The sequence below is a fragment of the Erithacus rubecula genome (assembly GCF_903797595.1).
Source record: "Erithacus rubecula genome assembly, contig: scaffold_441_arrow_ctg1, whole genome shotgun sequence".
NCBI lineage: Eukaryota > Metazoa > Chordata > Aves > Passeriformes > Muscicapidae > Erithacus > Erithacus rubecula.
Window position 1 is genome coordinate 13,492 of NW_027635898.1, and position 25,570 is coordinate 39,061.

Consider the following 25,570-nt stretch of genomic DNA (forward strand, 5'->3'; position numbering starts at 1 on the left):
GTTTTTACCACATAATTTCATGGGAAAATTGTACAACAGTTCAATTTTGATTTTGAATCTCACAAAATGAAACACATCTGTAAGGTCCTGTGCCATGACTGCATACAGGTTCGATGAGGGATTCAACAATTAATCCTGTGGCATTATTCTGTGAAAAGTAAACACAATAGAATCTGCCACAAAGAGGCAGGAGGTTAAAATGATGGAACTATCCAGCATGTAATGTGTACTGGAATTCTGTTAACTTCCCAATCATTTTGCTGCCAAGAAGGAAGCCACTCTGTACCTCCTTTAAACACAGCATAAGAGTCAGTGTAGTTGCAAACAAAGGAGGCACTCCGCACTTCAAGCTGGAAAACACCCCAAATAACCATCAGCACCCCAACCCAAGAGTCACCCCATCCCCCAGCAATAATTTGTTCAGCAGAAGCATTAGTGAATGAAGAATTAGTGAACAAGGATTGTTTGGGGGAGAAAGCAGAAGCTACTTCAATTACTGAGGGAGTTTTGTCGTAGCTGCTGCCCAAGTTCTCAGTTTCTGTTATTGCCAGATTTTTTACAGTTCCTTCTGTTACTGAGGATTTCTGGGCCACCCCTTCAGGGGGGGACAGTCCCAGTAGTGGCTGTCTTCAAAAACTTCACTTCCTGAGAAGGTTTTTGAATTTTCTCTGAGGCAATTTGCGAGTTAGGGCTTTCCAAATGGGAGATTATTTTTTGTTGAGTATCCCTCACTACTTCTATTTCATCTCCTCCCATAAGGGTATCATCAGTATATGGATAAACAGCCAGAGTGCCAGGATTGGGTTTTTTGATTGTCTATACAGGTAAGATTTACAAGTCCTGTATAACCGGTTTGATGTCTACTTTGGCACCACAGGGAAGAGGATATTGTTTTACATTTACAGGTAATTGCATAGGTGATTTATGGCCAGCGGAGAATTTTATTTCATGTATAATTTGCAAGCAGGCAGCTTTTTGAATGTTTTCTAGGAGTTGGTCAGGGCTACCAATTAAAGCTACAGGGTTTTCCCTTTCCAAGGGGTTAAGCCTGCCTGCCCAAGTAACAGTGTGCTGAGTTAGGGACCAAAAGTTAAATTTGTCACCCATTGTTAAGAGAGCTCCATGGCCCCAGTGGCTACTAACTTCTTGTGTAGCTAATTTTAATATGAATCGGAACAGGCAATGAATATGTATTAGGTGTATTGTGCAATCCTAATTTGCAGAGAATTAAAAGAGAGGCAGAGTTCACCAAAGTTGTGCGTGTTTTTGGAGGAGCTATCCCCCTGAGCGCTGAATAAATACATACCTACTCTTACACCTTATTTTGTGCGGTATAGAGAGTTTTTCTGCGCTTCACAGGGCTGGGCAGGGGGCTCGGGGCCCCCCAGTGCAGATCCGTCCATGCTGTCCCCCTCCCCCCGAGCCCCAGTTCCGCTCCCGGGGGTCGCTGGATGCGAGGGGGTGGCGCAGGTGGGGTGGGAGTGGGGAGCGCTGGGCGCTGCGGCTCTGCCGCTGCTACAAACACATGTTATGGCATTGGCTTCTCCTGAATATTCAAATTAATACTGTATGTGTAGTGTTTTTTTTAAATATAGTTGTTTTTAAAAATAACATAGGCTAATAATATGTCTTTGTAATAAATAAACTACCTACTTAATTAAATAACACCCAATGAAAGCACCTACTGCTAATAACCAGTTACCAGCAACAACAGTCTATAAAACTTAAAAATCGCAGCCCAATTTAAAACTAATAAAAAAAATTAAAACTACAATAAAAAAACACGTTCTAAAATACAAACTCAATAAATAGCCAGATAAACACTTCCTAAAATATAAAAAATAATTTATAAAAAAGTTTATAAATATATTATGTTTATAAATATACGACAAGCTAAAACATTTTAAAAATATCTCCAAAAAATCAAGTGAACTCTTAGCTAAAAACCAAAGACCTAACCATTATAAGCTTTTTCTTTATTCTTTGTCTCTTATTATCTTTTATTAAGCCTTTTTAAATGTACGAAAAAGAAATCTCATTTTTCATGCCACTCACTGAGGAGTCACTACTGTGCAAATTATTCAGTGCCGGCTCTGGCAGCTGCCCAGTCCCAGCCTCAGCTCTTCCTTGTTTCTTTTTCTCTCTTTCCTATTTCTCTACCTCACATTTCTTGTTCCATTAAATCCATGTTCAATCAAATCCATATGTTGGTCTCCTGTGGTCTCATTTGCACCTTCACTGGGCTGAAGGTGTCTCACCCTGCTGGGCCCCTTCTCACCACCATAGTTCTGGGATTCTGTCAGGGCTGCTCTCTCCTTCTTCCCTCTGCTTTGAGCTGGGAATGGGCTGGAAAATATCTAGCATGTTATAAGTACATCTTACAATATTGGCTTTTTGCAAATACGAAAATGGATGCTGTGTGTATAGTGTTAAAGTAACTCTGCTATACAGATACAGTTTTTATTTATGCTATTAACTAAACTTAGACACTGTAGTGAAATAGCTGATACAGTCATGCTTGTGGGAATTGAACTGCCTGCTTGGTTGGGATAACATCCAATGTATGTGTGATGAAGACCACTGCTACAATCAGCACCAAGTAAGGACCAAAGCCCAGGCTGGAGGTGATAATAAGAATGAACTGAAACCACAGCCAAGAAATGTGCACACTCTAAAAGGGCAAACTGAGAAGGAGCTGCTCTAAACAGTTCTTGGAACATGTAAACTACTGTGCTTGAAACTCGGAGGGGTTGACCAAGTATCCCAAGGCATATAACATAATATAATATAATATAATATAATATAATATAATATAATATAATATAATATAATATAATATAATATAATATAATATAATATAATATAATATAATATAATATAATATAATATAATATAATATAATATAATATAATATATATAATATAATATAATATAAATAATATGTAGAAACAACGGTTATACCAAGGCCACAGTATTGAGATGTTTATAATGATAATATCAGTAATTGCTGGATAACCAGAAGCACACCTCATAGAAAACTGGTAACTGCACTGCAGTTGACAGCCAATGTCTGCCCCCCAAGAGAGATCCTGGCCAGGGGTACTTGTGAAAACCTGTAAATATTGTGGTGCTGATAATGAACCATCAGCCTGTATTATAGGGAACTGTCCAATTACTCAAAGCACCAGGAAAAAAGGCACAAAGAGACACATCTGTGAGCTGCGAGGCTAAAAAGAAGAATTGGACTGTGTTTCAAGAGGTGATGACAATGTGTTTTACGAGACAAATTTGATCTTTGTTGAAGGAGGAAAGGCATTCATGGTGAACATGACAGTCAGGTACAAGCACTCCAACTCATCCTTGAAAGTTGCTGCCAGGAAGGTCAGGAAATATCAGTGCCTTCACAAACTAACTCAAGATCTTACAAATGCATCAGACGCTGAATTTTTGGGATTTCCTATAGGAGCATGAGAAAAGTGGTGTGAGAAGAACTCTTCTACTGTTGGCCGTAGGTCTCTCTAAGATGAGGTAAGAGAAGACTGCCTGGGCCCAGAGCATCCAGAGCACTGCTCTCCTCCATTGGTATGGTACATACTTTTGTGGACAAAGATCAATGGATTGTTTCTGTTCATGAAAATAAAAAATAAGGCTGAACGGCATTGCTGGACAGTGGGTAGGACATGTGGGAACAATTCAATTCTTTCAGTCATACTAAGTTGGCCACTGCCCGTATTTGGGATAAATTCACCAATTTGGCCCAGGTGGATGGGCCACCTATACTCAACCTGGAAAAGAAACCTATTATCATATATGTTTAGTAAGAAGCCATGAATGATCACGATTGGTTCCATCTTGCTGACTGTTCTCCAGAATAAGATCAGCAAGGTTAACTGAGGCATGCTCCCTCGAGCCAAGGCAAAGAGGATTTCTAAGAGCGGCAGGATGTGCTGAAAATTTGATAGTCCTGCAAACAAAAATTCGATCTGCCAGAAGAGAACACAGGTCACTGGGTGTCGTATTCATAGACATTGCTAAGGTTTTTGACCAGCAGCATATTCTACATGGTCTGCAGCAAAGGGAAGTGGATTCCCATGTGTCTTGGTTTGAAGGACAGGTGTCTGCCAATAAAGGCAGAAGCTTTTCTTTGGAATGGAGAATATAAACTCCCTTCTTCCAAATTATTACTATATTTTTAAAATTAAGGGGCTCTCAGGCAAAGATATGGGAAGTAGGAATAACAATTCTTTAACAGGAAAATTAAAATAGGGTTGGAATAGAATACAGACAGAGTCAGAATACAGCTTGACACCCTCTCAGTCAGGGTGTTGGTAGCAGTCTAATTAAATGGTAGCTACAGTTTTCCTGCAGTGTCAGATGTGGTTTAGCTGAAGTAATGGACCAGTAGAAGGATGCAGTTTTCTTCTGAAGGTCCAGGGATGATGTGGAAAAGGCCTGGTTTTCTTCTGGAATCCAGTGGAAGGATGGTATTTTGGTGTTCAATATCTCAGTTTTTTTATTTAGTTAGGAAATGCTTGGCTCCTCCCCCTGGCTGGAGCATCTCCCAATATGATGATGTAATTTTATCAGTCATACAGTGGGACTTAATGGCTCAGCAGCAGATAATATCTTCCAGGAGAGAGGATGGGTTGTAGAAAAGATAAAGATGATTGCCCTGCCTAGTCTAAAAGATGGCCCATTAGCAGATAGTATGTGCCACAGAGATAAGGAATCGCTGCCTCACCTAGCTTCAACAGATGGTGAAAGAATACACAATTCTGGCCACATCAACCCAACACACCAGCTTGGTGAGTAATATGTATGAGAACATACATCATCATATGAAAGCCTCTTCAGAAAACTGACATACCAAAAAAATATACACCATCCCTAGACTAAGATACTTGGCAGACCAAATGGATGCAAAAGCAGGGCTCCTTGAATCCCTGACCTCCAGATTTGATCAGCTGTCAAGGAATGGCAATGCCTAACACCGTGCACATGTGATGTCATCCTGCACTCCAGCATGAAGGATGGAGTCTGGGTATCCCAACATTGATGGGACTCAATTCAAGTGTCCAGGCCCGAAGATTACATAGACTTGCCCAATATTCAAATGATGCATTAATATTATGTGGGGCTTTTTTGTTATAGTTGGGATTAAATGTGTGAGGCGGTATTTTTTGTTTGGATTTAGATGTTTATTAATTTTAATTTATATTTTAATTGTTTTTATTAATTTATTTTTTACAGACTGTGAGTTTTACAGTACTTTAAGTTAACAAATTAAAAATGAAGACTTATTTTTTACAGGGCTTTTCAAGGGTAAATTTTTAAATTAAGAAATGCTGCTTAAATTATTTTTGCTTTTAACTTAATAACTACCTATTTGTGTCTTGTAATGCATATATTTTATTTAATTATAAAATACTACTTAGACATATGAATTAGAAGGCAAAAAGAAGGAAAAACTTTTGTTCTAAAAGTCCTATTTTTATTTATATATATATTGCTGTATTCTAAAACTTTTAAAGTCTGAGTTTTTTACTATGTGATATTACACATTTTTATTTAAACTACAGACTTATAATCTCAGTTTTATTATTTAAGTTTGGAAGTCTTTTCCATGACCTGAGGTTAAATGCAGTGTTCTCTTGGGGTCAGTGCTTGTCAGCACAGAAAGTCTAAAATTCTCAGTGACCAGGGTTCCAACACCTTAAGATTGTTCATGAAAGAAGAATGCTGCGATCAAGTATATAGGAAATTATAGATGAGAGCTGGAGGAGATTGAGAAAAGATCTTGTCAATATGGGAGGCTAAACCTAAGATAGAACTGCTGGATAGTGCAGGTAATGCACAACACCAGAATTGGATGTAGCTACTACAAAAACTCAATATCCACAACTGTGTAACTGGAGGAAACAGGAGTTTTGGTCCTCCCAAATTTCCCCTGCCCCAGTAATGCAACTACACATGGGGAGGGGGACTGGTTCAGGCACCTCATGACAGAGCAGAAATCCACCTGCAGCCCACGGAGGCCCAGAATGGAGGAGGGATTCACCTGCATCCTGTGCTGGATCCTGCTCTGCAGTAGATCCATTCCCAAAGGAGGCCATGACCCAATAGGAATCCTGTGATGGAGCAGGATCCTGCAGGACCTGTAGAACCCTGGGGAGAGGAGCTCACCTGCAGCAGGTTCCTGGATTGCTTAATGATCACATGGGGTCCCATAGTGGTATCCTTGGTTCTGTTGGGCCTCATGGCATCAGAATGGCCCCTTGGTTCCGTTGGGCCCCATGGTGTCAAAATCACCCCTTGGTTCTATGAGGTGCCATGGTGTCACAATGCCCCATTGATTCCATAAGGCACCAAGGTGTCACAATGCACCCGTGGTCCCATTAGGCCCCATGGTGTCACAATGGCCCCTTGGTTCCCAGAGGCCCCATGGTATCACAATTGCCCCTTGATTCTTTCAGATTCCATCGTTTCTAAATGGCCCCTTAGTTCTGATTGGCCTCGAGGTTTCACAATGGACCATTGGTTTTGTAAGGCCACAAGGTCTCACAACAGCCCTTGGTTTCATTAGGCTCCATGGTGTCTTAATCACCTCTTGGATTTCTGAGGCTCAATGGTGCCAAAAAACCCCCTTAGTTTTGTTTGGCCTCATGATGTCCAAATTTCCCCTTGATTCTGTTAGAACCCATGGTGTCACAATGACCCCATTGTTATGTGAGGCCCCATGGTCTCACAATGGTCCCTTAATTCCAGTGGACACCATGGTTTTACAAAGGACCCTTGGTTCTGTGAGGCCTCATGCTGTCAAAAGGGTGCATTGATTCAATGCGACCAAATGGTGTCACAATGGCCACTTGGGATTACAAGGCCCTGTGGTGATGCAATGGACCCTTGGTTCCATGAGACCCCTCCCGATGGTACCACAATGGCCTTTTGTTAGCATGAGGCCCCATGGTGTTGCAATTGCCCCTCCGTTCAATGAGGCTTCATGGTGTTCACAATCACCCCTTGGTTCTTTTAGGCCCCATGGTGTCACAAAAGCTCCTTGGTTTTCTTAAGCTCCAAGATCTCACAATGACCCCGTGGTTCCAGTGGACATCCTGGTTTTACAAAGGACCCTTGGTTCTGTGAGGCCCCATGGTGTCAAAATGGAGCATTGCGTCTATGCAACCAAATGGTGTCACAACGGCCCCTTGGTTCCCTTTGGCCCCGAGGTTTCACAATGGACCATTGGTTCTGTAAGGCCACAAGGTCTCACAATGGCCCTTGGTTTCATTAGGCTCCATGGTGTCTTAATCAGCCCTTGGATTCCATGGTGCCAAAAGTATCCTTTGGGGTTTTTTTGGCCCCATGGTGTCACAATTTCCTCTTTGTTCTGTTAGGACCCATGGTGTCAAAATGGCCTCTTGGATCTGTGTGGTCCCATGGTGTTCAAGAGGACCTCTTGGTGCCATGAGGTCCCTTGGTGTCACAATGGCATTTTGGGTCTGTTACACTCCATGTTATCACTATGGCTGCTTTGTACAGATAGGGCACGTGATCAAACAATGCCCCCTTTGTTCTGTGAGGGCCCATGGTGTCAAAATGGTCCTGTTGTTCTGTGAGGCCCTATAGTGTCAAAATGGCTCCTGGGTTCCCTTAAAACCCATGGAATCATAATGGCCCCTTGGTTCTATTCGATCCATGGTGTTAGAATGGTCTCTTGGTTTTATGAAGCCCCATGGTGTCACAATGGCCACTTGGTGCCTTGAGGCCTCATGTTGTCACAGTGTTGCCTTGGTTCTTTGAAGGCCCTTGGTGTCACAATGGCTCCTAAGTTCCATGAGTTCCATGGTGTCACAATGGCCCCTTGGTTCTTTGAAGGCCCTTGGTGTGACAATGGTCCTTTAGTTCTGTGACGCCCCATGATGTCAGAATGGCCCTTGGTTTCGTTAGGCTACATGGTATCGCATTGACTCCCAGATTCTCATAGGCCCCATGGTGTCAGGATAGCCCCTTGATTCTCTTAGACCTCAAGGTGGCACAATGATCCCTTGCTTCTATTAGGCTCCACGGTATCTCCGTAGTTACTTGAGGCCCCATGAAGCCTCAATACCCCTATTTTCTGTTAGGCCTCATTGTGTCACAATGGCCCTTTGGTTCTCTTAGGCCCCATGGTGTCACAGTTGCGACTTGGTTCTGTTAGGCCACATGGTGTCACAATGACACTTTGGTTCTTTGAGGACTCATGGTGTCAACATTGGCCCATTGTTTCCATTATGACCCATAGTACCATAATGGCCCCTTCATTCTAGGAGGCCTCGTGATGTCACAATAGCCCCTTGGTTTTGTGAGGTCCCACGGTGTCACAACAGACCATTGGTTCCAGGCAGAAGAGTCCTTGCAGGGATAAAGGTGCTCCTGCCCTGCTGCAGCCTCAGCCAGCGCTGTCCAGAGTGAGAGGAAGATGAAGGTGGCTGTGCTCAGCATGGCCCTGCTCTTCTCCATCCTGCTGTGCCCCCTGGCACAGGCTAAGGTGAGGCACCAGCCAAACGCTGTCCCCGCACCCTGCCCTTTGCTGCCACCCATCCCATCCTTTTGGTCCCTTCAGGAATTCCATCCCTGCTCCCTCCTTTGTGTCCTCTCCGGGCTCCTCAAACGCCTCCCCCTTACCATTCCGGAGGCCTCTCCTTCCATGTCCCCCCTCAATCCTTTGCTTTTCTTCATGGCCACTGCACCGGGGCCCCCTTCAGCAATTCCCTGACTCATTCCCCCTTCCCAAATCCTCTCTGGGTCCTGACACTTTTGTCCCCACCCATCCTTGTTTTTCTGTCCCCACCCAGCCCCTTCCTTGCACTCCCATATCCCTACCCTCCAATTCCTTTCTCCTCCCCTCTACCTCACACCAAGACCCTTCCATACCCCCAGCCCAGTCCCTTGAGCCCTCAACTGGCCCCAGTTCAGTGTCTTTGCGTCTCCCTTCCATCCCAAACAGACCTCCTTGACAGCCCTGAATTCCCACCCCATTGCCCCCGCCCTGCTCCCTGCACCCATGTCCCCTCAAAGCCCCATGGGGTCCAATCCAGACCAAACTTTTGTTCTCCTTTCCCAGATACTCCTGGAAGGAGTCCAAGATGATCTACAGGAAGTGAGTAGGGTGCTGGGATTGGATGGCATCCCCTCAGGGAATTTGGTGGGGCAGTTGTATCGCCCCATCCCTCCCTGGCACTGGGGCCATCACAGTACCTGGTGAGATCTCCTGGTCTCTCTGCACATTGATTTAAACAATGTCACTGCGGGAGTCCAGGGTACCTCCCTGGCTCCTCCGGGGATACAAAAACACCCCTGGCAGAGCCCTCTGAGACCCCCGAGTGTTGTCCAGGTGGTGCAGGGGCTGGATTTGGCTCCTTGGGAGAATTTGCCAACGCTGAGAGAAGAGACACAGAAAATGGTGACAAGTAGAGTGTAAATTAGAATATTAGAATGTAGTATAAGTAGGTTTTTGGATTGTTTATATTAGGAGCCATGTGGCCAAGATGGAGGATCCTGGGTGTGGTGGGCTTCTTCCTCCTTCTTCTTCATGTCATCCGTGTTGAAGTTGCAGCCTGGGAACCACAAATTGGATGGGGAAAGAACTGGACATTGTTGAAAATTTGTAAATATTGTATATGTAGTTTAGAGTATAAAGGCCTTGGCACAGCCTGCCCAGAGGTTCTTCTACAATGGTTGACCTGCAGAGCGGACCTGTGTTGGGCTGGCTGAAACATTTTTAAAGATAAGATAAATAAACAGCCCTGAAACAACACAAGGTCATCTCAAGCTGCTTTCTCGACGGTGTCTCTGAGAGAACCAGACTTCTGACCACCTGCATGCCCTCTCTGGGGAGGTCTCATGCCTGAAGAGACCCTCAGGGACCGGACACCTGGTGTGCCAGGGTGTGCGTCTGGATTCCTGGACTTGTGGGTGTTGGTAGCGTAGTTCACAAAGGTGAATACAACTGCCAAACCCTGAAAATCCACCTGAAGAAAGCTGCAGAAGAGAGACCTTGAGCCAGTGCCAGAAAAGCCAGTTACCAGACTCGTGTCGGAAGGGAGGATTCCAGGAATTCCTCTCCCTGCACATCTGCTGGACAGAAGCCCAGAAGGACTCTGAATCGGGTCTGATAGCTTTGCATTTTGGTGAGTCGGTTCAGATCTAAGATGCACTACAGGCACACACACCATGGGTGGGTCCTTCAGCCAAGAACAGGTCCAAATATTAACTATGTTGAAGTTTTTAGTCTCCTCACACCCAATTTCAGTAATGGAGGATGAACACAGAGATTTGCTTGTGTGGGTACGAATGCGTTACCCCCGAATTTACACAAGTCAGATATTTAAAGTAGGATTTTGGCAGCAGGTAAACAGAGATATATACCACACTGAAACAAAAGATAATAAAAAATAATAATAAAAATAATAATAAAAAATTATAAGATAATAAAAAAGATAATAAAAGATAATAAAAACAAAATATAATAAAGCAAAGGATCTTTTAAAAGTAGAACAAGTAATGCTGGAAGCTTTGACTACTGAAACAGTAAAGGTTTCTAGTCCTTTGAAGGCTATAGAGGGTCTTCCAGGACTGGAGGAGGGGGTGTTGCGGTGACCTAGTTCTGGGTTAAGCCCGGCACGGCAGCCCAAACCCCAGGGCCTCTCCGTCCATATGCTCCAGACATCAACTTGGTGGACAGTAAAATGGCATTTATTGAGGGGTCACAGGGGTTTTTATAACTTGGACTCTTCGTGTCATTTCCTTCAGCTCACGTCTGGCTGGGTGAGGCCAGGCACGGAGCAAAGGTCTCACTGCGAGGGGGGAAGGAGTCCTAACTGACCGTACAGCTCAAATTCTTCCGCTCACATATCTCTAACTCTCCACATTTCCCGCCCCCCCTCATGATTAGTAAAAATTGTATCAAATTCTAAAATGCAGACATTATAAAATTCCATGGGTTAGTAAAGTTAGTATAAAATTGTAAATGTGTTAGTAACTGGCATGCCTTAAAATAATTGTCAGCAGTCGACAAACATAATGTTAACTGTACTAGACACTTTTTAAAGAATTGCACCAATTTGTTCAACATGCAGGGCCCGAAGATTAGTGTTAGTAGGATTATAGTGAGTGTGCCTATTAGGGTAGAAATTAGGGTGGTGAGCCATGGGAACTGGTTGAACCATGACTCGAACCAGCCTTGTTGATCTTCTCTGTCCATTTCTCTCAGGTTCAGTCGATGTCTCAGTTCAGCCATGGAGTCTCTAACGACTCGGGTGTGGTCTGCATAAAAGTAGCATTCCTCTTTCAAGGCGGCACACAGGCCTCCATGCTGCATGAACAGGAGATCCAGTCCTCGCCTGTTTTGGAGGACGACCTCTGAGAGTGAGGAAAGGGATTTTTCTAGAGAAGAAATGGATTTCTCAATTCTCTGCAGGTCCTCGTTGACGGTCATCTGCAGTTGGGCCAGTCCTTGATGTTGTGTTGCAAGGGCCAAGATGCCTGTGACAGCGCCGGTAACTCCTAAACCGAAGAGCATTGCGATGGTGATGCCCGTTAGCACTTCGTGCTTGTGGAGCCAGTCAGGTTCCTCGAACAAGCAGTACACTTCTTCTTCCTGGTGATACAGGACTCTGGGGACAATTAAAACTTGGACACAAAAGTCAGTAGAATGATCGAATTTGTCAAGGGGTACACATGGGCGTACCCCGGATTGTTGACAGACCGACATTCCCGATGCTGCTGGGATCACCCACTGGAACTTTCCCCCTTTTAAGTTTGATGAATTCCTGGCAGACATTGCCCATCCGCTTTGCCAAGGTTGCATTGCCAAAGCATTTGCCTTGGCCCGTAACCTGGCTTGGGGTAATGCCTCTCCAGGGGATGTCCCATCTGCATTGACGTGGATGCTTTGACTTTGAAAAGATGAATGGGAGATCGAGGGCAACACCTTCGTAAAAAGGAGGTTGTGCATCATAGCATAACCAGCATGATTCTGTGAGGTTCGGGTTGGATTGGTTTAACGATAAAAAGGTAGCATTTAACACGCTCAAGAATGGATTGGAGAGGGTTGGCTTGGCTAAGAGATTGGATGGGGAGGAGGTAGATTTTAGCATCTGTATTTTGTGGCTAATGCTATGGTAAACATGCCATTACACTGGTTATTGCAGTGCAAACTGCTGCTTGGATGGGAGTGAGGTGTTCTTCCTTTGTAACATGTCTGATCATGGTTGTGAGATTGGACCCAGATGGCAGTGATCTTAAAATGTCCTTGGTGGCTGAATTGCATTGCTGGCGTAGGCCAGCACAGGACCCTTCGCCTCTGAAGGTAATGCAGAGGAATCTAATGTTGCCTGAAGACAGTCCACACACTGAGTGAAGCTCTCACTCTCACTTTGCTTTATAGTGGACCGTGGCGAAGGTTTGGCTATGAGTTTAGAAGGTGCACAGATGGCTTCTCGGGCAGCACGGGTTGTTGTCATGACCTCATGGGCCCGCAGGCCTTCTGCCTGTGCTTGTGGGGTGATCATAGTTGGGTCTGTGCCCATTAGCCTTTGTATGCTGGAGTCGTGTATTGGATGGTCTGCCCCTTTTACTAAAGCTAGCTGCTTTACCCATATGTCCTCCCATTCTTGTTTAAAAACGATCATCCCCGCCCCATTGAAAATTAGCCTGCAAGTCTGTTTGATATCAAAGGGGAGCATGTCATCTCCTCCAAAAACGCTATCAATGAGTGTGGAAACCATAGCAGAATTAATTCCCCTGTCCACAATAGCTTTGACAATTGCCTGCACGTCCTTTGAGTTTACCGGCGAATAGGTTCTTTGATTTCTGCCTGTCCCCCCGACTCGAACTGGGAACACAAGAGTGGCCGATGGAGCCCACTCAGCACAAGCTATTTTTATTTTCCGCCAGTCTGTAAGTGGGGTTCGATCTTTCTCTGATATTGCTTTAACCCACGCCGTAGCGTTGCTGCTAGTGATTTTATATGCCACTGCTCCCTTTTTGTTACAGCCTGAATCAGTGTCAGAGTTGTCCTCTGACCACCTTCCCAGCTGCCCATCCAAGCTCGAGTCAGAGTCCGAGTCGGAAGCCGACTGGCTGGACACTTCCAGGCTGCTGAGCCTTTTCCTTGGGCTCCGCCCCCACCCCTTTTTCCAGGGGTTGGGCCGTTCCCTCCCCCTGTGCTCCCTCTGCCTCCTGCCGGGAGAGGGTCTTTACCTATAAGGACCTGATTTAAAATGAGCTCTTTGATTGGTCTTAAGCTCCTTCTCGGGAGCCGCCCCTTCTCCTTGCTCGCTATCCCGCGAGCCTTCTGCATATCCGCCTCCTGCGCCACTGGTCCAGCCCCATCAAGTGCTCCAGTGACATTTTCAAACGCATAAGGCAGGGGTGACCTTTTATCAATCACTTTGGATTCTGAGATTATAACTGCGTTCCGTCACTCCTCTGCTAGCCCCTGCCAAAGTGTTCTGCAAGGTAACTAAAATCCTAATTTTCTAAGTAGTGTTTCAGAAAAAGACCCCAATGAAGGGTATTCCCACCAATAGCCTCTTGGGGGAAATGTTAGATGGTTGGGATAGAAAAGATTTGGACAAAATAAAAATGATAGAATAATGTGTGGAAATTTGGCCTAAGGAAAGTATTTCAAAAGGACCTGTTTATTGGCTGTGGTACAGGTCTAAGGAAAAATGGTTATGCGTAATTTTAAATAATTTAAATTTAAATTAAAAAAGGTACTAGATACAGAGGAAATAAAATATGCTGCTTATTGGCTAGAGAGTGTGGAAAAGGATAAGAAAATAAAAGTGTATAAAGTATCTAAAGAGCAAGTTCTTAAAAAAGGGACAATATCTGGGAAGGGGTAGGATCCCTTGGATTGCCTCCCACCTCCTCCACCTCCAACTCCACCTGCAGTCCATTCTCATTGTTACCTCCTCCAACTCAACATCCAGCCCTAATAATTCACCCTATTCCAACCTCCACCCTCTCAACTCTATCAGCCTCACTTTCATATACCTCTCCGGGACCCACCTCTCTTCTTTCCCCTATACACCCTGTTTCACTTCCTAACTCCCCAGTGTCACCTCCCGTTCTATCCGGTTCCCTTCCAGCCCTTCAGACTCCCACAGATACCTCAACACTCCTCTCCCTACCTCTGGAATTCAACCCTGTCCCTCCAATGCCTGCCTAACACCCCAGAGTATTCCTATTCCCATCCCAGCCCCCAAAACCTTCCAAAGTGCTTCTCCTTGTATTGAGGGGGAAATGTCAGGTACAATAGAAGGTGGCCTGAAAGGTCATACCTATAACACCAGATAGCAGACAAAAAGATACCAAGATCAGGAGGGAAAATCTGAATGAATGCTACGCCTGAGGGAAGTACCTATGGGAGTTTCTGGGGGGAGCATGAGGTTTGTAAATGCACCATTGGCTGCTTCTGAGGTGAGGAGCTTTAAAAAGGAGATCAAAAGTTTGCTAGAGGACCCAATAGGTGCTGCCCCAGGGACTAGGGATGCTGCCCCAGAGCCTAACCCTGCCCCACGGACTCAGAATGCTGCCCCAGAACCTGGGGTTTTTTTTGTGGGTTTGCTAAATAACAAGTTTTTTCCACTTTTCCCTAGGAGGAAGTTCTTCTCGAACCTGGTAGTGGGAGGGGAGAGGAGTTCTGGGGGTTTGTTCCTTAGGAGGCTCCTTTGTTTCCCCTAATTTTGTCCTAAACCAGGACAAATATTATTGGCGCCTAACGTGGGCACAAGAAAGTGGAAAAAACTATTACTTTGTAACTGTGTATTGGTATAGATTTATAATGTCTTTTGGGGTGGTGGCTGGCTTGTGGTTTTGGTTAGTAGAGTTTTTTGAGGTCCTAATACCTCTCTAGTCTCTGGGGTTATTTTCCTCTCCGCAAATAGCTCCAGTACTGTCCCTTATTTGTAGCTTTTGTACTAGGGGGATACTGACCAAAATATTTATTAGGCTGGGCTTGGTTGCGATGACTTGTAAGAGGTTTATAAAGATGCTGAAATCTGTTCCAGTAATGTCTTCTGCTTCCTGGCTATGGTTATACACTCAGTTTGTTAGAGGAGAAGCAGGGGAGGAGGCTTTTCAGTCTTTATTTTCCTTTGTCTCCTCTGAATCTTTTACATCTTTATTAGAAAATGTGCAGTTTTCCCTGAATAATAAAGAAATCATCTTTCTGATGTTTAATTTAGTAAGCTTCCTTTACATAGTCTGCAGTTTATATAAAATGAGGGCTGAGATTACTAGAGGTGCTGGTGTGACTCATGATTTAGGAGCAGAGCAAAGTGTGAGGAGTCCTGAATGCTGTGAGAGATGGCAGAACCTGGGCCAAATTTTAAAGGAATTTTCTGATCCTATAATTTGGAACTTTCCACATGAGCAAATTCAGAACCCAGATGAGGTGGTAAAATATTTGAAAGAGAAGTGCCATAATAACCCTAAGGAAAAAAAGATTACTGCAGTGAGTTGGGCCCTGGCATATCCTTATCGTACCCTATTAGATACTGTAGGACCACAAACAGAGGAAGGGGAACAGGGAGATAAATTAGTTACTATCCCGGTTACTCAGGCTGCAGTTAACACCCAGGCTCGAGGACAGGGGCCAAATTAGACAGTAAGTTTCAACCAGTGGCTGTTGCCACCCATACAAGAAGTGGGATGCACAAAACTAAGACTAATCGCCCAGTGGAGGATGATGATGATGATGATGCAGAAGGACCCTCAACACTCCTGAAATAAAACCCGGAGTCAAAGGGATCGGTGCAAGATCAGAGACCAATCTCGAATCCTTTTCCTTGAAGGACGTTCGTGGTCTAAGGAAGGATTATATGAGATGACCTGATAAGTTCATAATTAGTTGGCTGGTTAGGCTTTGGGATGTGGCAGGCAAGGCTACAATTCTGGACGGCACTGAAGCGAGACATCTGGGATCCCTGCCACATGATCCTGTCATTGTTCAAGGGATGATGAGGGGGACTAACCCTCACGGCCTCTGGGCATGGGTCCTAAATAGTGTGGCACAAAGATACCTATATACAGATGATTTGTATATGCAGCAGACCCAATGGAAGACTATAGAGCAAGGGATCCAAAGCCTGAGAGAGATGGCAGTGGTGGAGATAATTTTCTCAAATGATATAACAACTAAGAATCCAGATTTAGTACCTTGTACCCCAGTGATGTGGAGAAAACTTGTGTGGCTTTGGCCACCTGAATATGTATCTGCCCTAGCAATAATGAAATGGGATGACGTGTATGAGACAGTACTTGGTATGGCAGAGAAGATTTGTGCATATGCGGATGCAATACATGGCCCGACTCATGGTAGAATTGCAGCTGTGGAAACACATTTACAAGATTTAGAAGATAAGATAGAGGAGAATCATTGGAGACTCAGGGAGGAGATTAAGGAGGACCTCCTCCAAATCTCAGCTGTACAGATAAGAAACCCTGGTACCCAACACAGATGTTCCCCCAATTGGGAGAGGAGGTACACTCCCAGAGCTGAGTTGTAGTTTTTCCTGCGGGATTCTGGGGAGACCATGAGGAAATGGGATGGGAAGTCTACGGCTGCTCTGGCACAACAGGTGCAGGATTTGAAGGAAGGAAAGATTGAAAGAGGAAGTTCCACCAAAAGGAGAGCTGCTCCTGTTTCTCGCAGCCAAAGTGCTGAACGTGATACTGATAATGACATGTCTGACCCTCTTGAGGGAACCTCTAAGATGTATGCCCCAGAAAAGAAGGAGATACAGGCTTAGAGGGGTCCTGCCTCTAGCCAGGGTGAGGCAAGGAAGAACCATGTGCTTTGGACCGTATGGATTCCTAGGCCTGGCACATCAAAACCACAGAAGTATAAAGATTTAGTGGACACACGAGCAGTATACGATAATTCCATCAAGATACATGGGGGCAGAATCTGTTTCTATTGCTGGTATGACAGGTGGATCACAGGACTTCACCCTGGTGGAAGCTGAAGTGAGCTTAACTGGAAAGGATTGTAAGAAACCTCTTACTGTGACTGGTCCACAGGCCCCATGCATTTTGGACGTAGATTACCTTCAGAGCAGGTATTTTAAGGACCCAAAAGGACCCAGATGGGCATTTGGGATAGTGGCTGTGATGGCAGAGCACATCTGGCAATTGAACACTTTGCCTGGACTGTCTGAGAATCCAATAACATTAGGACTTCTGCAGGGAGAAGAGTAAAGATTACCAATTGCCACTTCAACAGTACACCGCCAGCAGTATAGAACAACTCGAGATGCTGTGATTCCTATTCATAACATGATCCGAGAGCCAGGGGGTGGTCAACAAAATGCACTCACCCTTTAATAGCCCCATTTGGCCTGTGCATAAATCTGATGGGGAATGGAGACTGACTGTGGACTATCGGGCATTGAATGAAGTGACTCCACCGCTGAGCGCTGCCGTGCCGGACATGCTGGAACTCCAGTATGAGTTGGAGTCCAAGGCAGCAAGGTGGTATGCCACAATTGACATAGCAAATGCATTCTTCTCCATTCCTTTGGCAGCAGAGTGCAGGTCTCAGTTTGCTTTCACCTGGAGGGGCGTGCAGTACACCTGGAACCGACTGCCCCAGGGGTGGAAGCACAGCCCCACCATCTGTCATGGACTGATCCAGGCTGCACTGGAATAGGGTGAAGCCCTGGAACATCTACAATATATTGATGATATCATCGTATGGGGAAACACAGCAGCGGAAGTGTTTGAGAAAGGAGAAAAAAATATCCAAATTCTTCTGGAAGCCAGCTTTGCCATCAAGAAGAGTAAAGTTAAAGGACCAGCTCAGGAGATTCAGTTCCTGGGAGTGAAATGGCAAGATGGACGGTGTCAGATTCCTACTGATGTTATTAACAAGATTACAGCTATATTCCAACCTACTAACAAGAAGGAGACACAAGCTTTTCTAGGTGCTATCAGCTTTTGGAGAATGTATATCCCTGAGTACAGCCAGATTGTGAGTCCTCTCTACCAGGTCACTCACAAGAAGAACGATTTCCACTGGGGCCCTGAACAGCAGCAAGCCTTCACCCAGATCAAACAGGAGATTGCCCATGCAGTAGCCCTTGGCCCAGTTAGGAGGGGACCAGATGTGAAGGAACGTACTTTACTCAGCAGCTGGGAGCCATGGTTTGTCTTGGAGCCTGTGGCAGAAGGTGCCTGGTGAGACCCGAGGTCGACCCCTGGGATTTTTGGAGCAGAAGTTACAGAGGGTCCGAGGGTAATTACACTCCCACAGAGAAGGAAATCTTGGCTGCCTATGAGGGAGTCCAAGCTGCTTCAGAAGTGATTGGTACGGAAGTACAGCTTCTCCTGGCACCCCGACTGCCAGTGCTGGGGTGGATGTTCAGCGGAAAGTTTCCCTCCACCCATCATGCCACCAGTGCCACGTGAAGCAAGTGGATTGCCCTTATCACTCAGCGTGCCCGGATTGGAAAACTAAATCGCCCTGGGATTTTGGAAATAATTACAAACTAGGGAGATTTTTGGCCTAATGGGCCCTTTTAGGATCACATGGCGCTTTGGTCCTGATCCTTCTCCTCACAGTTCCTGCCCTTCCCTTTTCCCATCCTTTCCCAATTCAGGGTTTGGAGGAGGAGGGGAGGACGAGGAAGAGGATGGAAGGAGGAAGAGGCGGAGTGGCAGCAGAAGCAGGAGGAGAAGAAGCAAATGAAGCGCGTGAGCCCAGAGCTCCCTGAACTCGCAGCCCCCACAGGATGAACCCAGTCACTCCCTGTCATTCCCTATGATGATGCAACTTCCCCTCAGCACAGTCCCAGGTTCTCCAAGCTCCTTCCATTTTCCTCTATTGTGTTACCAGTTCTCCCACTTGCCCCAGTATAATCCCAGTTTCTCCCTGTCAATGCCAGCATGACTCCAGTAGTGTCCAGTATAATCCCTGTGACTCCCTGTCTCTCCCAGTATATCCCAGTCACCCCCAGCATGCTGCCAGTCACTCTCACTTCTTCCCAGTTGCTTTCCATATGATTCCAGTTGTTCACAGCCACTCCCAGTCCATCCCAGAATGAGTCCAGTCACCCTCAGTGTGATCCCAGTCTCACCCAGCATGGACCCAGCTGCTCTCACTGTGATCCCAGGATGATCCCAGCTTCTGGCAGAATCCTTCCAGTTGTTGCAAGTTCCTCCCAGGATGATCCCTAGAATAGCCCCAGTCTCTCTCAGCATTGTCCCACTATCACCCAGCTGCCCCCAGTCTGGTTCCAGTCCCCCCAGTATGGTTACAGACACTCTCATTATATCCCTGTTGCCACAGTTGTCTCAGAATGATTCCAGTCTTTTCCAGTTACGCGAAGTTGTGTCCAGCCTGACCCGTATTCCCAGTTGCTCCCAGTATGATCCCTGTTCTGGCCTCAGTCCCCTCAGCATGGTTCCAGTACCTTCCAGTTGATCCCAGTTGCTCCTGATGTGTCCACATTTTCCTCCCAACATGGGTTCAGTAGCTCCCAGTAACCCCCAGTCAGGTTCCACTCGCACTCACTATAATCCCAGTGGCTCCCAGAATGATCCCAGTAGGACCCGTAGTCACTCCCAGTATGGCTCCAGTCCCTCACAGTATGATCCATTGCATCCAGTCACCCCCAGTATGGTTCCAGTCATCTCCAGTATGATCTCAGTCACTCCCAGATCCTCTCAGTATTCTTCCAGTCATGCCCATCGTGATTCCCTGTCACTTCCAGAGTGCTCCAGTTGTTCCCAGTCAATCCCAGTTTGGTTCCAGTTGTGGCCAGAACTTTTCCAGTCACTCCCAGTCTGATTGCAGTGTGATCCCAGTCATTCTCAAATATTCCCAGTACTATTCCAGTCACTCCCAGTACGATACCAGCCATTTCCAGTAGGATCCCAGTATGACTGTGACATGGGCACAGCTGCTCCCATTATCATCCAGTGTGGTTCCAGTTGCACCCATTTCTCCTCACTGTGGTTTCAGTCTCTCCCAGTGTATCCCAGTTGTTGTCAGCATGTTCCCAGTCACTCCCAGGTGTCTTCATCTGCTTCCAGACTGTTTCCAGTTGCTCACAGCCTCTCCCATTCATCCTCAGTGCAGTCCCAATTGCTGCCACTGTGATCCAGTATGATCCCAGTGTTTCTTAGTATGGTTCCAGTTGCTCCCTGTTCCACCCAGTGTGATCCCAGTGGCCCCCAATTGCCCCTAGGACAGTCCCAGTCACTCCATACATGATCCCAGTCCCTCTCAGCATGGTCCCAGTCATGCCCAATTCCCCCAGTATAGAGTAGCTACTCCCACTGACTCCCAGTGTTTCCAACACCTTGAATGCCGTAAATCCAAGGCTTTTGTGGGAATTTAAGAGGGCACATGGAGGAATAGAAAATCCCAGAAAGATGTTATTGTATGGGAAATTGGAAGGGAACTGGAGAACTCGAAATTCCCAATGCCAAGAATGCTGCAATTCCACAGTTTTGGTGGGAATTTGGAAGGGGAACTGGAGGATTCTAAATTCTCAACACCCAAAATGTCATTATTCTGTGGCATTTTATTGGGAATTTGGGAGAGGAACTGGAGGATTCTAAATTCTCAACACCCAGAATGTCATTATTCTGTGGCAGTTTATTGGGAATTTGGGAGAGGAACTGGAGGATTCTAAATTCTCAGTGCCTGGAATATGGCTATTCCATGGGAATTTAGGAGGGGAGCTGGAGGATTCCAATTCCCGACTCCCAGAATGCTGTAATTCCATGATATTGGTGGGAATTTGGGAGGAGAGCTGGAGGATTCTAAATTCCCAACGTCCGAAATATGGTTATTCCATGGGAATTTGAGAGGAGAACTAGAGGATGCTAAATTCCCAACACCCAAAACGCTGTAATTCCATACTTCAAGTGGGAATATAGGAGGGAAACAGGAGGATTCCAAATTCTTAATGCCTCAAATCCTGTTATTGCGTGAGAATTACTAAGGGAAACTAGAGGGTTCAAAATTCCCAACACCGAGAATGCCATTGTTCCATGGGAATTTGGGAGGGGAACTGGAGGATTCTAAATTCCCACTGCCAGGAATGCTGCTTTTCCATGGGAATTTTGGAGGGCGTATGGGTGATTCTAAATTCCCAACACCTGGAATGTCATTATTCCATGGGAATTTAGGAGGGGAGCTGGAGGATTCTAAATTCCCAGTGTCAGGAATGCTGTACTTCCATAGTTTAAGTGGGAATCTAGGAGGGAAGCAGGAGGGTTCTAAATTCTCGGTGCCCGAAATGCCGTTATTCAATTGGAATTTGGGTGGGGAACTGGAGTATTCTAAATTCCTGCCACCCAGAATGCTGTTATTCCTCTGGAATTTGATGGAATTTTAGGACGGCTTATTGGGGATTCTAAACTCTTGACACCCGGAATGCCATTATTCCATTTGAATATGGAATAGGAACTGGAGGATTCAAGATTCCCAACACCCATAATAATGTTATTCCATGGGGATTTGGGTGGCGAGCTGGAGAATTCCAAATTCCTGATGTAGGGAATGCTGTAATTCCATTGCTTTAGAAGAAACCTGGGAGGGGAGTAAGAGGATTCTAAATTCTCAGTGCCTGAAACGCCGTTATTCCATTGCTTCCCAGTGTTCCCCACCAAACCAAAATCTGGACCTTCAAACCCAACTTTTCAAATGCAATCTTTGGTCACCAAATCCAACCTTGAACTTCAACTCTGTCCCAGTCTGGGGCTCCTCTTCTGCCCCGAGATCACCCCAGAGGGACACGAAGGTGGTTCAAAACCTGGTTTTCCCCGAAGCTGCCGAAGAGAGACTGCCGGAGACGGTTTTCTCTTTTTCCAAGGACAGTTTATTATTTCTTATCTCTGGGACATTTTGCCTGGCCAGCAGCGGTCTGCTCAGCCTGGCATCCATGGTGGAATCTGCCTGGTCAAGGCAGGGCTTATCTTATATAGTTAGTACTACGTATTACATGTTTACAAAATTTTACCAATACAATACAATTTTATTAAATGGTCCAGCCCTGACCCCAACCAATCCAAGAGGCCAACGTGTCACCCAACATGGATGACATGGAGAAGAAGGAGGAAAAGGTGTCCACCCCCCAAATTCTCCATCTTGGCCACGTGTCCCTTATCATAAACATTCAAGAAAACCTATTTATCTACGTTCTAACATTCTAATTTACACTCTACTCATCATTATGTTCTGTGTCTCTTCTCTCAATGTGGGCAGGTTCTCCCAAGGAGCCAAATCCAGCCCCTGCAGCTCCTGCGCAGCACTCAGGGGTCTCTGAGGGGTCTGCCAGGGGGGTTTTTGCACCCCCAAAGGAGCCAGGAAAAAACCCTGGACTCCCACATCTCCCCCCTCTGTTTGCAGCAAAAAGACCTCCTTCACGGTTTTGTCCAGAGCCCTTTTCACAGCTTTGTTCAAGGCGTGCCGAGTGCATGGGATGATGCATGGCAAAGCAATGAGAATAGTAGCAAGCTCCACTAATATATAAAAACCTACTTTCAAAATTTCTTTTTACAAAGGTAAAAGATCAAAAAGGTCAAACAGACCATCCAGGCACAATAACTGTGCTAGAACTCGGAAGGATGGTTTGTTTGAGACTACAATATAATTGCTATATACATTCTAATTCGGAGTAACATCCATTGTTTGGTTCTTTTTCACCCCTAAAACATCACATACAATTCCAAAATCCATTGTTGAACCAAAAATTTCTAATTCTTTTGGTTTGAAAACAGCCACAGGGAGAAATTAAACCCACACATGCCATCCATTCACAGGAGTTGTCACAACTCACATCACCCATGAAGGGATGCCCTCCAGAATGGGCCATTCTTTCACTGTCAATCCCACCAGACATGTTGAAAATGGCTTTTTTGCCTGGAATGCCTCAAACAAATTGTTTCCAACCCCACTGTCCATGCTAAATTTTCCCAAACACTCTCCCTTGGCTACATCACTGGTAAATCCTCTTTTTCACCTAATACAGTTGACAAAAAATAAGATACAACAGCATATAAACAATAATTTTTCACTGTCAGTCCTTAAGTCTTTTAAATTTTGTTTGAAGAGAAGTTCACATCCTTTTTCCTTGATGTCTGCCAACACTCCCCTTGGAATCTTGGCGGCTTGTTGTACTGGATCATTGTGAGGAGGGTCTCCTGCTAATTCTGCCATGGTGAGGTTAGCATGAGCACCACCTTGGTATTTCTTTCGCAGCTCCTTCAAAGCTCTTCTCCATCTGCGCTCCCATATAAGTCCTTGTGTGTCAGTAAGTATCAATAACACAAGAGATTTCATGTCACATGAAGTCAAGTCATATTCATTGAGAATACCTTTTAAAAATGGTTTAAAATACGAAGATTCCAGTCCATAATCTCTAATTGCCTTAATAAAATTTTTAACTAAATCATGATTTAATTTTTGCCATCTTTGGTTTTGTCCTTGTGGGTCATAATTCACTGGTATGGCTATTTCACCAGTCCCAATTGCAGGACATTTTTTGCTTCTTGTCAAGTCCATTCGAATATTTGTCCAATCAACTAAAGTATCTTGAGCTGCTGTTGCAGGTCTGTGTGTCTCTGTAGGAATTTGTCTGTTCAAAGGTATTACTTGTTGAGATTGAGGCCAAGCTGCTGCCTCATCCATTTTTTGATTCATTGGTATTGTAGAAATCTGTGGTCCTTGCCGCATTATTCATTGAAAAGTCCTTGCCCATTATTGTCATCAACCTTGTTCTTCCCTTTATTATCACTTGTACTGTCATTTCTGAATCTGTAAGAATTGTCCTTGGAGATCTGTAAGATAGGAAAACCCATTCTATAATTAAAAGAGTGTCTTTTTTGTGTTCGTCCCAATGAAAAATCAAACCATATAGCTGTGTTTCTTCTCCCAACACTACTAAATGGAATGGTAAAGAGTCCACGTATCGGTGTGGAGTGGCGAGTGCCACAGTAAGTCCTACTAAAAATCCATTGTCAGGTACATGTTCCACTGTGAAAGGAGATCTCTTCCCCATACAGTGAATGGCTTTCACACGAGTAATAGCTGTCTTCTGTCCGGGTCCTGTGAATGTTATTGAATTTTCACTTTGGAGGCATACAAAACTTCCTCCAATGCCTGTGATTTGATCCAAAGGTACAATCAAGTTCCATTCTCGAGGTCAGAAAATATATGAAATCACTGTCACGTTCGGTGTTCACCATCCTTGTGATGGTTGTTTTCCTGTTATGGTATATCAAGTCCCAAGTAATGGCTGTTCACGGGTTATGTACTTCAACCATAACGCGTGTACTTCGACATGGTCATTATAGTGTGGATGCCCTTCGCCCATCACCAGCATTGCTTGATGCTCCAATGGATGCAACTCGCTTTTGCCAGTTGAGTATTTTGTGGAATTGTCAATGGGGGTCGAAGAGCCCTTGCTAAAATTGTCATCTCTTCGAAACAGTCTACTGAAACAACAGTAGGATACATTGTCAGTCCAAAATTGCTGCACCGGTCTCTGCCCATTATCAAAAAATCTTGTCTCTTTCGGCACGGTGCTTTCAGTCCTGTACGTATAGATGCAGATTCTTCATTCAAAAAAACAAGTCATTTTTGAAGCTGACAGGATGTACTGCGTTCCTGGGCAGCAAATCCCTGTCACAGGGGATGTCCCCTAACACCCTGCTGAGGGAGTCAGATTGACGCTCCCCGACAACTGTATTGTCTGTGCCGGTGTTATTTCTGTTCCTTGTTGCACTGCCATCATTTCTGTCGTAGCACAAGATGGTCCTGCACTTTTCTTCGTGTTTTTGGCAGTGGCAATGGTTTTCTGTCCACATCCGTCAGAGAATAACATTCACTTGCCAGATGTCTTCCTCTGCGACATCTAGGGCAAAGTTCTGGTGGCTTGGAAGTCTTTGTGGATTGAGGACAATTTTTCCCAAAATGTCCAAAAATTCCACAGTCTTAGCATTGTCCTTTAGATGGATTTTTTTTTTCTTCTTGAAATTTGCAAAAATCTTTTCATGTTGTTCTTGAAAAACTTCCGTCATTTGCTCCTTGACAACTGAAGCTATATGTTGTGGTGTTCCAATCTTGCTGCAGGCTTCAACCATCTCCGTCCTCTCTCTGTGGAGACACAAACAGAACCCTTCCCCCAAATGCTTACTTTGTAAGCTTTTCAACTTTCTCTGTCTCTATATTTTTGATCAAAACTGGAAAATTTTCCCTTGTACTATTATTTCAAGTATTATCTAACAAAAAAACAAACCCAATGTTTACAATCTTCTGCAAGTAATCACAATACAATAATTAACAGTACTTTAAACAACAGGCATACATTTACAAGATTAGATGATTATCAATTTAAAAAAAAAAACCTGTGTCATCACCTCAGGGTCTGCAGACAGCTGACAAACCTTGATTCAATGAGGAATTAGATGGTCATCTCCGGAAAATGAACACCAAATTCACTTCAAAGTCAGCTTCAGCTGTTATATTGATAAGTCAAATTGCCAATCCAAACGATTGGAATATTATTTT

General features: G+C 44.9%; 1 long non-coding RNA gene across 1 annotated transcript in view; it reads left to right on the forward strand.

Moving 5' to 3' along the window:
* Nucleotides 1-3,087: 3,087 nt before the first annotated feature.
* The window catches only part of LOC306816205, a 62,676-nt gene continuing 40,193 nt past the window's right edge, over nucleotides 3,088-25,570 (forward strand). Inside the window, exon 1 of the long non-coding RNA XR_013777601.1 lies at nucleotides 3,088-3,270. This is a non-coding gene — a long non-coding RNA (uncharacterized lncRNA). The remainder of the gene's footprint in view (nucleotides 3,271-25,570) is intronic.